Here is a 14,701-nt window from a genome sequence, read left to right as displayed (position 1 = left end):
GGTTTAAAATACCCATCTTTGTCACCTTAGAGACCTTTGCAAGTTGCAAGAAGAAAAGCTCAAGCACCAGGAACAAGAGATCAACAAGCTACAAAAGCAAGTTGAACAATACAGAATGAAGAAAACATCTATTGGACCTCGGAAAAGGAAAAGAAAGTTGCAAAACGTAGAGGATCTTAATGTTAATTCAGGAGGACTCAAGAAAAGGATCAAAGCAATCAGGTAAGCATTCTTATTCTATGTACCCTCTTGCTCCTATGTGCCCTCTGATTTCTATGTGCCTTCTTCCCTCTGGCTCCTCTATACATTAACACTCGGGTTCTGCATGCAGGGTTGTATTGCAGCCCGACAAGGAGAATATCAACCCAAATAGCAACCCAGCAATGCAGATGAAACCTCTGATTAGCTCAAAGGTTGCAAAGGAACTATTGCAAGAGAAGAAATTTAAGGTTGTGCAGAGGGAGGTGGTGGATCAGTTTATTACCAACAACACCATATCCACTGAGAATGTACAAAGCGCTATGGATGAGAGTGGTATTAGTCAGAAAGGATATGCCTTCTTACATAAGATTGTCAAGTCTGCATTCAAAGCTAAAGGAATCGCTCCAAAACTTCTACCAACCACGAGACTTAACAAGAAGCAAAACGACTATGTTGGATCCCCGTACTACATTACAAATGAATACAAAGGGAAACGAGGCACTGTCAAATATGATGAACACAACAACATCTTCATGGAGTTGGAGCTGTTGCAGAGAAGGATGGTTGAGTTTTACAATATCACACATGCTGAAACAAACGATGTTCTCAACTTTGTTCTAAAGATAGACGAGTGTGAGATCTTGAATGATAAGAAGATGGAAAGAGTAGCCATAACATTGATGGATAGAGCAATGGGAAAATTGCCCAAGGATGATCCACTATACTTCTCAGTACAATCAGAAATGAATCTATGGTGGCTCGGTTGCTTTCTTGTATGTACTGCCAGGTCATTTTCTTGTGAATACAGTGTGGTTTATACACTCAATCTAATAGATGTATTATTTTGATTTGGTATAGGTTTTAACCGAGGACCATGATTTCTTGGAATGGGTCTTCCAACAAACTCCCATTCCTGATCTTATTAGTGGGCAGATGCGAGGGCAAAGGACTCTTACTGTTGAAGACAAAGGCACCTTTCAAGTTATTTCTTGGAATGGGTCTTCCGACAAACTCCCATTCCTGATCTTATTAGTGGGCAGATGTGAGGGCAAAGGACTCTTACTATTGAAGACAGAGGAACCTTTCAAGTTGTTTGGCACCTGGCCTCTGATTTAAAGACATTAAAATGCTTATACAATTGCAATCGAGGAGCCTTGACCTTACCATGCCTGTACTGCATGGAGCCTGCAAAAACCCTTGATCACAGGTGGTGGACAAAGCCACCCGACCGGATAAGAGCTTCCGACCTGTTTTTGATATACCATTGACATTTTGTGCACATTTATACTATGCACGCTCCTGTGTCGTGTCATAGAGAAACTAATCAACCTATACATTGGGTTTGTATGGAAAATTAGAAATCAATTTGAACGCGGTGATGGCATTGCTGCTATTGAAAAGGTATTATCCAGTATGCAGCTTCATGGAGGAAATGTTCAAATTGAGCAAGACCAGAAGCTCTCCACCAATGAAAAAGATCTTCCTAGAAAGGTTTCTATAGGTGGAGTGAAGGCAAGGCGGTTCCTATCGAGACCAATCAACAACACAAGTAAAAAGCGTGCATCCAACCATGTCAGCAGGATAGAGTACGAGCAATGGAGGAAACTACACATTGCAGTTAAGGACCATGAGGCTGCATCCAGAAATGCAAAGGCAGAGGTATGGTGTGCAGTGGAAAACATCTTCAAGATGTGCGACAAGGAGTCCTGGTCGACTCTAGACATCAAGGTTTTTCAAACACACCTTCAACAATTCAAAAAATAATTTACCGCAGCCTGGAAAGAAAACAACATAACATATTACATGGTAAGCTTCAAAATCTGGCCTACATCATTTTGCCTCTCAGGATATAATTCTAAAACATATGATATTGTTGTATGTTAGCACATCATCTATAATCATCTACCATTCTTCATTCAAAAGTACGGTGATCCAAGCATATGGAGCACTCAGGGAATGGAGAAGTCGCATTATATGGCACGCAATGCATACTTCAGACATACTCAACATGGTGGTGGCAGTCATAAAGGAAATAGCCTTCGTGAACTCTTCCAGTGGTTCTATAGACGAATAATGCAACAACTTCACAAAGAAGAGACTCTACGTTCATCAAAGATTGTGCAGGCTTTGAGGGAAGTTCAATCAAAAAGGGAGAAGAAGATTCAAGCATTCAGAAACTCAAATGCTCTTCAATCACAACAAATATGGAGACAGGAACACCACTTTATTAACCATCGATGGATGAAGGAACTGTAGTTAGATGCAGTGAACACATTGTAACCAAAAAGCCACTTACAAAGCAATTATAGACAATGTAGGTATAGGATGAACCCCATCTCCACCGACACAAGCTTGCAGACCTTCTTGTGCATTGGACACCAAAACGGCCTATAAGGGCCCGTCAGAAGGAGATAATGTTTATACAGGATGTTGTTCTACTTCTTGTCCTTTGTGCAATCAAGGAGATGAACAGAGTCCCTCTGATCTGATGTCACCCGTTCTTTCTCTACCTAGGTTTCAAAATCATTGAATTTAGTAGTGTAATATTACATGTTCTCTCTGATGATTTCTTGATACGGCACGGCTGTGTTGAATATATTTACTAAATCGGGATAATACTCCAATGCTCTCGCTTCATTGACGAAGTCTATTAAAGCCGCTTCACAATCTGCTGGCGTGGGGGCTACAGACTTTTTCTTGCTTGCTATTTTTTTGGGAGCGGGCTCTTGCTCTGGTTGGGACATTGAGAAGTCCACCTTTCGTTTGAGGGACAGTCCCTTGGTCTTCTTTTCTAAAAGGCAGACAAGACTTGAAGTAGCACAAGCTTCACACAGAGTGGAGGTCGAATATTGATGAAAACATGTCACAGCTTGAGTTTGCCAGTAGTGTGAGCTTCTAGTGAGAGGTGATACCTCCACAGCAGGCATCAGTGCTTGTAAAGGTTGAGCGCACTCTATGACACCGGCAAAGTCTCCCTCCTCCTCAAACAAACGTGCTGGTGATGGTGCTGAGAAATCCACTACACGCTTTTTTGATGAACTGCAGCGATCGCTTGACTTCCCTTTGGAGACACCTGAACCCTCCCCTCTTGGCTAAGCTTAGGGTTAAGAAAATATGGCCTCTTCCCACGTCCTCCTAAACCTGCAAGAATAGAATTTCCCGTTTGAAGCGTATACAGAAACAGAAAAGATTCCAAGATCCTTATGGACTCAAAAGTGCATGGATCATTTAACCAGACATAAACTACGGTCAAAATTCTCAGCGCCTTGATGTGCATAAGCACATTTGTAGTCTTGATAGGGCCATATGCGCGTCAAAGAGCAAGAGATTATGACTCTTGTTGATCTGTACGCGGCACGCCAGGTTTGAAAAAGGGGTCAAAAAGTTGTGCGCTTTGACGCGTATACATTTGTTTGACATTGTCACAACAGCCGCCGTTATGCGTCAAAGTGCACAAATACTATTAAAAAAATAAATTGGTATCAGAACCAGAGAACGACCACCTACCTTCTTAAGACATCTTTCTCGCTGATGATCCGATCCACCAAGCTGATGATCGCAGCAAACTCCCTCCAATGCAGATCTGATGGAGACTCTCTCTCTCTCTCTCTCTCTCTCTCTCTCTCTCTCTCTCTCTCTCTCTCTCTCTCTCTCACAAACGCTTGCACACACACACACACACACACACACACACAAAGACACACACACAGAGGAGGTCTCCCTCTCTCCCTTTCTCTCTCTATCTCTCTGTCAAAGGCACATGCTCTCTTTCTCTCTCTCTATCTCTCTCAAATGCTTGCTCTCTCTCTCTCTCTCTCTCTCTCTCTCTCTCTCTCTCTCTCTCTCTCTCTCTCTCTCTCTCTCTCTCTCTCTCTCTCTCTCTCTCTCTCTCTCTCTCTCTCGCATGCATACACACACCACACATAAAGCAACACATAGGAGTTCTCTCTCTCTCTCTCTCTCTCTCTCTCTCTCTCTCTCTCTCTCTCTCTCTCTCTCTCTCTCTCTTCTCGCATGCATACACACACACACAAAGCAACACACAGGAGCTCTCTCTCTCTCTCTCTCTCTCTCTCTCTCTCTCCAATGCAGTCTCTATGTGTGTCTTGAATGGGCACAAACACGCCTCAACGCACGCTGGCTCTCTCTCTCTCTCTCTCTCTCTCTCTCTCTCTCTCTCTCTCTCTCTCTCTCTCTCTCTCTCTCTCTCTCTCTCTCTCTCTCTCTCTCTCTCTCTCTCTCTCTCTCTCTCTCTCTCTCTGTGTGTGTGTGTGTGTGTGTGTGTGTGTGTGTGTGTGTGTGTGTGTGTGTGTGTGTGTGTGTGTGTGTGTAAACGCCCCGAACAACGTAGTATGCTTAACAATTATGATATTCGCTTGTTTTCGAGATTTAATATAAAAGAGAATGAACACGTAAAGCTGAAAATGAAAATTACTCACAAAATTACACCCATGAAAATGTAAAAGTAATGGAGACAAGATTGAGGGTTGAAGATGGGCAACCCCCCCCCCCCCCGAAGGAATGTATTTCTGCTCACCCCAAGTCCCTTAGGGAAGAGCTCAGTTACAATCAACCTGAGAGTGAGAAGAAGTAATTCTCACTCTCACAAGATCATGCAAAGATGTACAAACACACATGCATTATCTATTATGCAATGATAAGAACTGATTTCTTTACAGTATGAGAGAAGAAAAAGGGAAATTCAGCCTTTCTCCATCGTGGATCAGGAGTACATGGATAGGGCTTGCTTCTTGTAGCTAAAATGGAAGAAAGAGCTCAAGAAGGAGGTGCTGTAATGAATTTACAGGCTTGCTGTCTTGTAAAACAGTAGTGATAGAAGAGGGAATATGGAGGAATTTGATAATGCAGAAGTGGGGGATGATGATGGGGATGGATGGGGCCAGTTTCTGGCTATCTGTGGGTGCTGTTCATGATTTTACAGCAAAGAAAATGATGTTGAATGAAGAAAAACGAGCTCTTATTTATAGGAGAGGGGAGAGCTAGTACAAAAGGGGAAAGTGGAGTAGCACAAGACAAGTGTCCAGCCACATGTCATGAGATGTGACAAGTGGTGGGACACTTGGAAACTTGTGTGACAAGTGTCTTGACACTTGTCTCTTCTCTATGGCCTTCCTTTTTGGGTTGAATACTGTCAAGAATAGAAACAACCAAATTTAGTAAGCACAGTCAGAGTACAGAACTTACTATTTTTAGAATGACATCCCTATTTTTTAGGACTAGCATTTTTAGGCTAATTCGAGGCTCCTAAAATTTAGGGACCTCCTAAAATTTAGGGACCCCCCAATATGGGTGTCATATGAAAGCTTTTTCCGTGTACATCGCAAAAACGGTATCAGAATCTTCATGTGACTTTCCTATGCAAAGAAATGTGCATTTCAAGCTTTCAGCCCACACATGCACATTATACAAGCATTTCATGATCATGCCATCTTGTTGATTGTAACTGTCTGTTCTGGTGGATCTAGCCCACACTTCAAGGCATCAATCCTTTCTGTGTGCGAGTCTAACCCTGATATGCGTGAGTTCTAGTCACAGGCGCCCAATCGGGTCATATAGGTGGAAGTGTGAACTATCTTTTCTCTAACCCACCGTGTGGGTCCACCATAACCTGTGACCACTCATCAGTGGCCAGCTCCAATGCACTTTTCTTTATATCTAATTAGTGCAAAGGAAATAAATTTAATAAATCATTATATAGACAAATTAATGAAAAAGGATACAAATTCTGTTTCTATAGAGTTGTGACAGCCCTCTGGCTTTTATTCAGTTGTCCTCAGCTGAAAAGCTTCTTGATATTGTTGTAGAATATTTGGGTAATCCTTCATGAATTTTTCATCTACCCACTGTGCATCTGTTGTGGGTAGATTCTTGAATTTTAGCAAGAATTTTCGTGTCACAAGGCCACTTCTCGTGGTTCGATCCTTGAGAAACAAAATCTTTTCAGGTTCCAAGAGTTGCTCTGTTTCTTCAACTTATGGGGGATCTTCAGTAATGGGTTCCTTTGGTTCTGGTCCTATGTAAGGTTTTAGCAAACTTACATGAAAAGCATTGTGTATATTTTCCAATGAGTAGGAAGCTCAAGTCGATAAGAAACTTCATTTATTTTCTCAATCACTTTGAAGGGTCCAAAGTATCTACTGGAGAGCTTTGGAAAAGATGAATTTTGACCAGAACCTTGTTTGAGCCTGCTTTTATCAAACTTTAGCAAGACATATTGACCTTTTTCAAAAGCCAAAGGTCTTCTTCGTTTATCTGCTTGCTTCTTTTGTCGCTCTTGGGAAACTTTGATAGTGGCTCGAACTTGATCCACTGCGATTTTTAAATCTGAAGCAAACTCATCAGCAGCAAAAATCTTATCTTTAGTGCGAATAATTGGAGGGGGAATCACTTTACCATGTACTATTTCATTTGGAGCTTTCCATGTGGATGAGTGCACTGTATTGTTGTAAGCAAACTCCAATAATGGAAGATATTTCTCCCATTGTGACTTATGTTCACTAACATAAGCTTTCAACATATCCAAAAGAGTGAGATTCATCACCTCTCTTTGGCCGTCAGTTTGAGGATGAAAAGCTGAGGAGAACTTTAAAGTGGTTCCCAAATTCTCAAATAAAGCACGCCAAAAGTTACTTGTGAATTTGGAGTCTCTATCTGAAATGATCTCATAAGACATACCATGTAATCTGAAGATATGTTGAATGAAAAGTCTTGCAGCTTGTGCGGATTTCAATGTTTTATGACATGGAATAAAATGTGATTGTTTGCTGAATCTATCAATTATGACCCAAATCATATCATGACCTTGAGGTGTTCTTGGAATACCTGAGATGAAATCCATTGTGATAGATTCCCATGGATCTTTGGGCACTGGAAGAGGTTGCAACAATCATGGAATCTTCTGCCTATCATATTTGGATTTTTGGCATACCAGACAAGCCTCGATGAAGTTATGTGTATCTTTTCGTAATGTTGGCCAATAAAAGTAGCGCTCAATTGCACTTAGAGTGGCTGCCCTCCCTCTATGCCCTGCATAAGGGGGTTCATGACTTTCTTTAAGCACCTTTTGTCGAACAGGAAGAGTGACACAAAGGCGATTGTTCATGAGAAGATAACCGTCTTTGATGGAATAATCTGGATGAGAACCTCCTTGCTGTAAATTTGACCAAACTGCTGCAAAATCAGTATCTTCATCATAAGTATTCTTCATCGTTTGAAAATCTTCATGATGAGCCACTGTAATAGTTGCAATGCGAGGCACTCTAGAAAGTGCATCAGCAACTACATTTTGTTTCCCTGAAGTGTACATAATTTGAAAATGAAACGTAGACAAGAAATTTTCCCATCTTGCATGTTTCTCCTGCAAATGCTTTTGAGTCTTGAAATACTTCAAGCTTTGATGATCGGTTTTAATAAGGAATTCATTGCCTAAAAGATAATGTTTCCATATCTTTAAAGCATGAACCACCGCTAAGAGCTCCTTTTCATAAATGTCATACCTTTTCTCCACATCATTTAGACGGCGGCTTTCAAAGGCTACGGCATGGCCTTCTTGATTTAGCACTGCACCAATACAATCACCGCAAGCATCTGCTTCCACCACAAATGGTTTTACCAGATCTGGAATGATAAGAACAGGTCCAGAAGTAAGAGCTGTTTTCAGCCTTGTGAAGGCTGCCTTCTCTTTTTCCTTCCATTGGAAAGAGATCTTCTTCTTTGTAAGGTCATGAAGTGGAGAAGCCATATGTGCAAAATGCTTGATGAAGCGGCGGTAATAAGAACATAAGCCAAGAAACGATCGCACCTCATGTACATCACGAAGATGAGGCCATTCTTGGATTATCCTGATCTTTTCAGGATCCATCTGAATCCCTTCAGAAGAGATGACATGCCCAAGGTAATTTATTTTATGCATGAAAAATTCACTCTTTTTACCATTTACCAAGAGTTGATTTTGTTGTAGTAATTGTAGAACAATTTCCAAGTGTTGATGATGCTCCTCTTCATTCTTGCTAAAGACAAGAATATCATCAAAGAAAGTACCGACATATTGTCGATGCTCTCTAAAGATGCGCTCCATCATTCGATTAAAGGTTGCTGGTGCATTGGTTAATCCGAAAGGAACCACCAAGAATTCATAAAGACCGTATGAAGTGCGGAAAGCAGTTTTGTGTACATCTTGTGGTATTACCCTAATTTGATGATAACCACTCTTTAGATCAATGCGGCTGAAAACCTTTGAGCCTCCTAGACGATCCAAAATGTCGTCAATTCTGGGAATAGGAAACCGATTCTTCACGGTGATTTTGTTGAGGGCTCGATAATCAATGCACATCCTGAATGTGCCATCTTTCTTTTGAACAAGAAGAACTGGTGAACAAAATGGTGAGCTACTTGGCCTAATTAGCCCACGGTTGAGTAGGTCTTCGACTTGCTTTCTGATTTCTTCTTGTTGAGGACGGCTCACACGGTATGGTGCTATATTAGGAGGAGAACTGCCCGGGATAATATCAATATGATGGTCTTCTGGCCTTTTTGGGGGAAGCTGATAAGGAAGATCTCCCAAAAAACAATCTTTATACTTTTCCAAGAGCTGAAGTTGCTCTTGGTTTTCAGCATTCATATTATCTTTTACATCAGTGACATAAAGCAGACAACATTGAACACAATCCTTAATTGCTCTAGAGACTTGCATATGGCTTACCATAGGTATGGTGTCTCCAGAAACTCCAGCTTGGATTTCGTACTTCTTGCCTTTGTTGGTGAGTTCTACCTTCTTTTTCTGAGAGAAAATGGTTGAATCTACTCTATGATTCCAGGGCATGCCAAGAATCACATCGCAACCATCAAGGTCTCCGATACAGAAGGTATCTTCGTCACTGTAGCCTTGAATTTGAAACTTGAGCTTGCCAATGTAGGGTATCACAGTCTTCACTGTGTCACCTTCATCAGCATTTAAAGCTTGGCGAACTTCTGACGGAGTGTCCATCTCTTCGTTCTTTAATCCAAGCTCTTTAGCTAATTGCAAGGAAATGATATTTTCATTCGCCCCAAGATCTATCAAGAATAGTGCTTGCTTACCTTGCAACTGTCCCCAAGCTTTTAATAATTTGCGCGTCTCTGGAGTGTGAGTTGTGTTTGCAACTACATCACTGATAGCATTGATTTTCACTGGCGACTTAGGCTTGTTGTCAGAAACCTTGCTTTGTCCCTTGTTTGGACATTGCTTCGCTATGTGGCCTGTTTGTCCACATTTAAAGCACTTCCCTTCTTTCATGAAGCGTTGCTTTTCTTCTTCGGAAAATTGCTTTGCTTGTGGGTATAGATTGGAGCGAAATTGAGGAGCATTAGGAGGTGCATAGGGCTTCATCTTCTTTTGATTTGATGGTGGCTGCTTTTGCCACTGTTTTTGTCCTTCATTTGGGGCTGAATACTCCTCATCATCAGCTACTCTCTTCTTATCATTCTTTTGGAATGATTTGTTGCCATTGTGCTCCATTTCCCATGTCTCAGCATGGTTAATGAGTTCCCTGAGACTAGAACAATGATAATGATTAAGAGCAGTATGAAGTTTAAAATGCAAACCTCCTTGAAACTTCCTAAGCTTTTCCGAACTACTGATCTTCTTGAAATGTTGGACCTTCAAAAGTAGCTTCCAAAATCTCTTGGTATAGTCACCAAGTGACTCATTTTTCCTTTGCCAAAGCCGATCCCATTCCATTTTTACATCTCTTTTGAAATGAACAGGAAGAAATTGGCTTTGTATCAGGTGAACAAAGGACCGCAATGATTTTGGGGCAGCATGATCATATTCCAACCCCGTCCACCAAGTATGGGCTAAGTCGGTTAAATGTAAAGCTGCAAACTTAATCTTTTCTTTTTCTTTATACTTGTCACGACCATACAAAATTTGAAATTGACGAATAAACTTCAGAAGAAGATCAGGATTTCGGGAACCATCATACATACTGAACTTGATCTTCTTTTCAAGTTGAGATAGTGACTTAGTCTTCTTCTTCTTCTTATGCCTTCGTCCATGCTCGGATATTGAGGTTGAAGATGATGAAGTGCTTGATGGGGATGAAGATGGAGACGAGGGTGAAGAATGTCGACGCCTTTGACGATGATGAGGTCTTCCACAAGAAGGGTGTGACTCTTCATTACTAGAAGAGGATCCATCAGAATAGGCGCCAGATGACTTTGAAGAAGAGGATGAGCTTCGACGCGATCTCTTTCTTGAAGTAGAATGGGACTGCCTCTTAGAAGTAGTTGGACTTCTTGATCGGCTCCTTTCATTGGTATGGCTTTGTTTCCTTGAAGTAGATGGGCTTCTTTCCTTGAATTCTTTGGGATTCTCAACTTTTTCTAGTTTGAGAAGTTGCTCACGAATTTGCTGATTCTCCTTTGAATGGCTTGAAGGATAGCACTCGATTGATCCATTGAGTCTAAAGAAAAAAAAATATGCTCAAGCACTCAATGCAAGGGCTGAAAACAAACAAACTTATAGTTGTAAGCACTACCAGTGTTGGGGGTGAGGACCGAGCCAAAGCTCTGATACCACTGTAAACGCCCCGAACAACGTAGTATGCTTAACAATTATGATATTCGCTTGTTTTCGAGATTTAATATAAAAGAGAATGAACACGTAAAGCTAAAAATGAAAATTACTCACAAAATTACAGCCATGAAAATGTAAAAGTAATGGAGACAAGATTGAGGGTTGAAGATGGGCAACCCCCCCCCCCCCCTCCCCCGAAGGAATGTATTTCTGCTCACCCCAAGTCCCTTAGGGAAGAGCTCAGTTACAATCAACCTGAGAGTGAGAAGAAGTAATTCTCACTCTCACAAGATCATGCAAAGATGTACAAACACACATGCATTATCTATTATGCAATGATAAGAACTGATTTCTTTACAGTATGAGAGAAGAAAAAGGGAAATTCAGCCTTTCTCCATCGTGGATCAGGAGTACATGGATAGGGCTTGCTTCTTGTAGCTAAAATGGAAGAAAGAGCTCAAGAAGGAGGTGCTGTAATGAATTTACAGGCTTGCTGTCTTGTAAAACAGTAGTGATAGAAGAGGGAATATGGAGGAATTTGATAATGCAGAAGTGGGGGATGATGATGGGGATGGATGGGGCCAGTTTCTGGCTATCTGTGGGTGCTGTTCATGATTTTACAGCAAAGAAAATGATGTTGAATGAAGAAAAACGAGCTCTTATTTATAGGAGAGGGGAGAGCTAGTACAAAAGGGGAAAGTGGAGTAGCACAAGACAAGTGTCCAGCCACATGTCATGAGATGTGACAAGTGGTGGGACACTTGGAAACTTGTGTGACAAGTGTCTTGACACTTGTCTCTTCTCTATGGCCTTCCTTTTTGGGTTGAATACTGTCAAGAATAGAAACAACCAAATTTAGTAAGCACAGTCAGAGTACAGAACTTACTATTTTTAGAATGACATCCCTATTTTTTAGGACTAGCATTTTTAGGCTAATTCGAGGCTCCTAAAATTTAGGGACCTCCTAAAATTTAGGGATCTCCTAAAATTTAGGGACCCCCCAATATGGGTGTCATATGAAAGCTTTTTCCGTGTACATCGCAAAAACGGTATCAGAATCTTCATGTGACTTTCCTATGCAAAGAAATGTGCATTTCAAGCTTTCAGCCCACACATGCACATTATACAAGCATTTCATGATCATGCCATCTTGTTGATTGTAACTGTCTGTTCTGGTGGATCTAGCCCACACTTCAAGGCATCAATCCTTTCTGTGTGCGAGTCTAACCCTGATATGCGTGAGTTCTAGTCACAGGCGCCCAATCGGGTCATATAGGTGGAAGTGTGAACTATCTTTTCTCTAACCCACCGTGTGGTTCCACCATAACCTGTGACCACTCATCAGTGGCCAGCTCCAATGCACTTTTCTTTATATCTAATTAGTGCAAAGGAAATAAATTTAATAAATCATTATATAGACAAATTAATGAAAAAGGATACAAATTCTGTTTCTATAGAGTTGTGACATACACACACACACACACTCTCTCTCTCTCTCTCTCTCTCTCTCTCTCTCTCTCTCTCTCTCTCTCTCTCTCTCTCTCTCTCTCTCTCTCTCTCTCTCTCTCTCTCTCTCTCTCTCTCTCTCTCTCTTTCTCATGCAAAGCAGTGCATTCTCTCACTACCTTTACTGTACCTTACTATGGATCCCTCCGATTCCCTCGGGCCACACGCCCACTTTCCCGCATTAACTACGGGAAATCATCTTCTAACGGATCTGTACCATTCTCCCACATGGGTTAAAGAGCCCGCATACATGCATTAAAGAACCGTTTTTAAGTTTTGACAATGTTGTGGAATAGACATAGAGAGATAGTGATAGCGCGACACACAGAGAGATATAGCGCGCCGTTTGCGTTCCCAGGAATCACTTCGAAATCGACAGTGCCCAAGGTGAGAGAGCGAGTGTGCGACAAAAACACAAACAGAGATAGATAGATAGATAGATAGAGAGAGAGAGAGAGAGAGAGAGAGCACCACACACGAACACACAGAGACAGAGAGAAAGAGAGAGCCCAGCAGATAAACTCACTGCAAGGGAGCGAGAAGGAGCGACAGAGAGGACCTTAGCTTAGACGGGTACGCAACCAAGTAGATATTCTTGAAACAAACCATTTTCTTCTGTTTCAATTCGCTTTGACATGTAGCAGCATGTCATGGACCTTCAAAATCCACTATGCGAGCTAAAAAGAATCATTTTCCAAGCATTCAAAAAGTTTTGCCCTTTGACGTGCAATCGCATCTCCACGGCCTGCAAAAGGCACTATGCACGTCAAAGGGCACTTGTTTACTGAGCTTAGAATACGTGTAGCCCTTTGACGCATAGGTGCTTGTAAAAGGCCTTCATAAGGTACTATGCACATCAAAGGACCCTCATTTGGTTAGGTTAGAGTAAGGATTTCCCTTTCACAAGCAGAGGCTCATAAGGCATTAGGCGGGTGCAAAAGCACCCAGTTACTTAGCAGAAAAAATGTTTCGCCCTTTGATGTGCAGACGGTCTCATTGGGCTCTTGGATGATGCTATGCATGTCAAAGCGCTCTTTAATTTGTTATCAGTAAATAAGCTCCCTTTTTTGACGTATATATCCACGCCATTTTGCATGTCTAAATGGCAAGAACGAAGTCAACGGCAAGGAAAGAGAGATCTGGCCCGCGCATCGCAGCTAAAGCTGGAGCAGAGAAGGCATCCGGCAGAAAAGGAAAACCCGTGCATATACTGAAACAAAATAGGTACAAAAGGGTTAGTCAGAAATCTAACATCCTCAGGGAGTGTAGAGCAACCCAAAAATCTACTGAGTTGTGCATATTGAAGCTCCCTTTCCAAAGGGTTAAACGAGAGGTTTGTGAGAACTAGGGAATGCAAGTTCGTTGGAAGAGGACTGTCTTGCTTTATCTCCACGAAGCTGCAGAGGACTTCATTATTGAGATTTTCCATGACCTAGCTCTTCTCGTTGCACACTCTAGGAGGACAATCATGCTGAAGGACCTCGATACGTTGAAGATGCTGTGGTGGAGATACGACCACCTCTTGCACCTAGGCGACTTCGTGAATGCCAAAATGAGGGACATACACTATCCTTGAAAACATGTTTAGCTTCCTAGAAGGTATCGAGCTTGATTCCTCCAAGATTGCAAAGTGAAATATCTCTTTTTCCATTTTTGGCCTTGAAGGCTATGGTAGCAAGATCTTAGCATGGCTATCCATTTGCTTACTTTGTGTTATTCTTGGTTTTCATAAGTCAATCAATGCTCATTAAGATTGACTATATGTGTTAAACGTTTTTTTATGGTGGAAGCCCATTAATACCCACCATAGACCACATGTCAATGCCACGTAAATTGCTATCCTCAAGCCTTAGAATACTACCCCAAGCATTAGTTCATAGGAAGAGAGAACAAAAGATAAACATGAGTAACACTAGGAAACATGGCTTTAGTGAAGTAGCATGTAGGCTTCACATGCGCTAGAAATGGAAAATGCTCCAAAAGAATTTACATGTGTACTTCACACTAAAATGTTCTTTACTTATTTAAGGTCAAGTCTTTCTTTTGCATTTTGATTATTCCACGTGACCACAACATGATGTTATCTAGCCTACTTGAATTCCATTTTTATTTGGTGAAAAGTATGGTTTTAAAGTTTCGAGAGCCTCAAAATTACGAAAAGATTGATTTGAGTTTGTGAATTTCCTTTAAAACTCTAAACACATGCATGTCCATGCATGCACACACAAGCCTAGATGTGCACACCTTTAATAATTCTTACATTGTGCGTTTGTGTCGAATTCAATACATGATTTGAATTATGTTTATGATATAGATATAGTTATAATGTTTATGCATGTTAATTTTAGACACACATGTACACACAATATGAGGGGTGGGGGGTTAAGTAGATAGGTAACCATCATCAATTTGCAAGTG

The 14,701-nt window shown here is 41.3% G+C and overlaps 1 pseudogene; it reads left to right on the top strand.

The window, feature by feature from the left end:
- The first annotated feature begins 734 nt into the window (after window positions 1-734).
- LOC148041488 (uncharacterized) lies at window positions 735-2,457 on the top strand (annotated as a pseudogene).
- Window positions 2,458-14,701: the final 12,244 nt, after the last annotated feature.

The sequence above is a fragment of the Lygodium microphyllum genome, chromosome 1 (genome assembly GCF_053477565.2).
Source record: "Lygodium microphyllum isolate KBCC chromosome 1, Lygodium_microphyllum_v1.1.10, whole genome shotgun sequence".
Classification (NCBI taxonomy): domain Eukaryota; kingdom Viridiplantae; phylum Streptophyta; class Polypodiopsida; order Schizaeales; family Lygodiaceae; genus Lygodium; species Lygodium microphyllum.
Note: the sequence above shows the minus strand (reverse complement) of the source record. Positions and strands in the feature narration are given on the sequence as shown.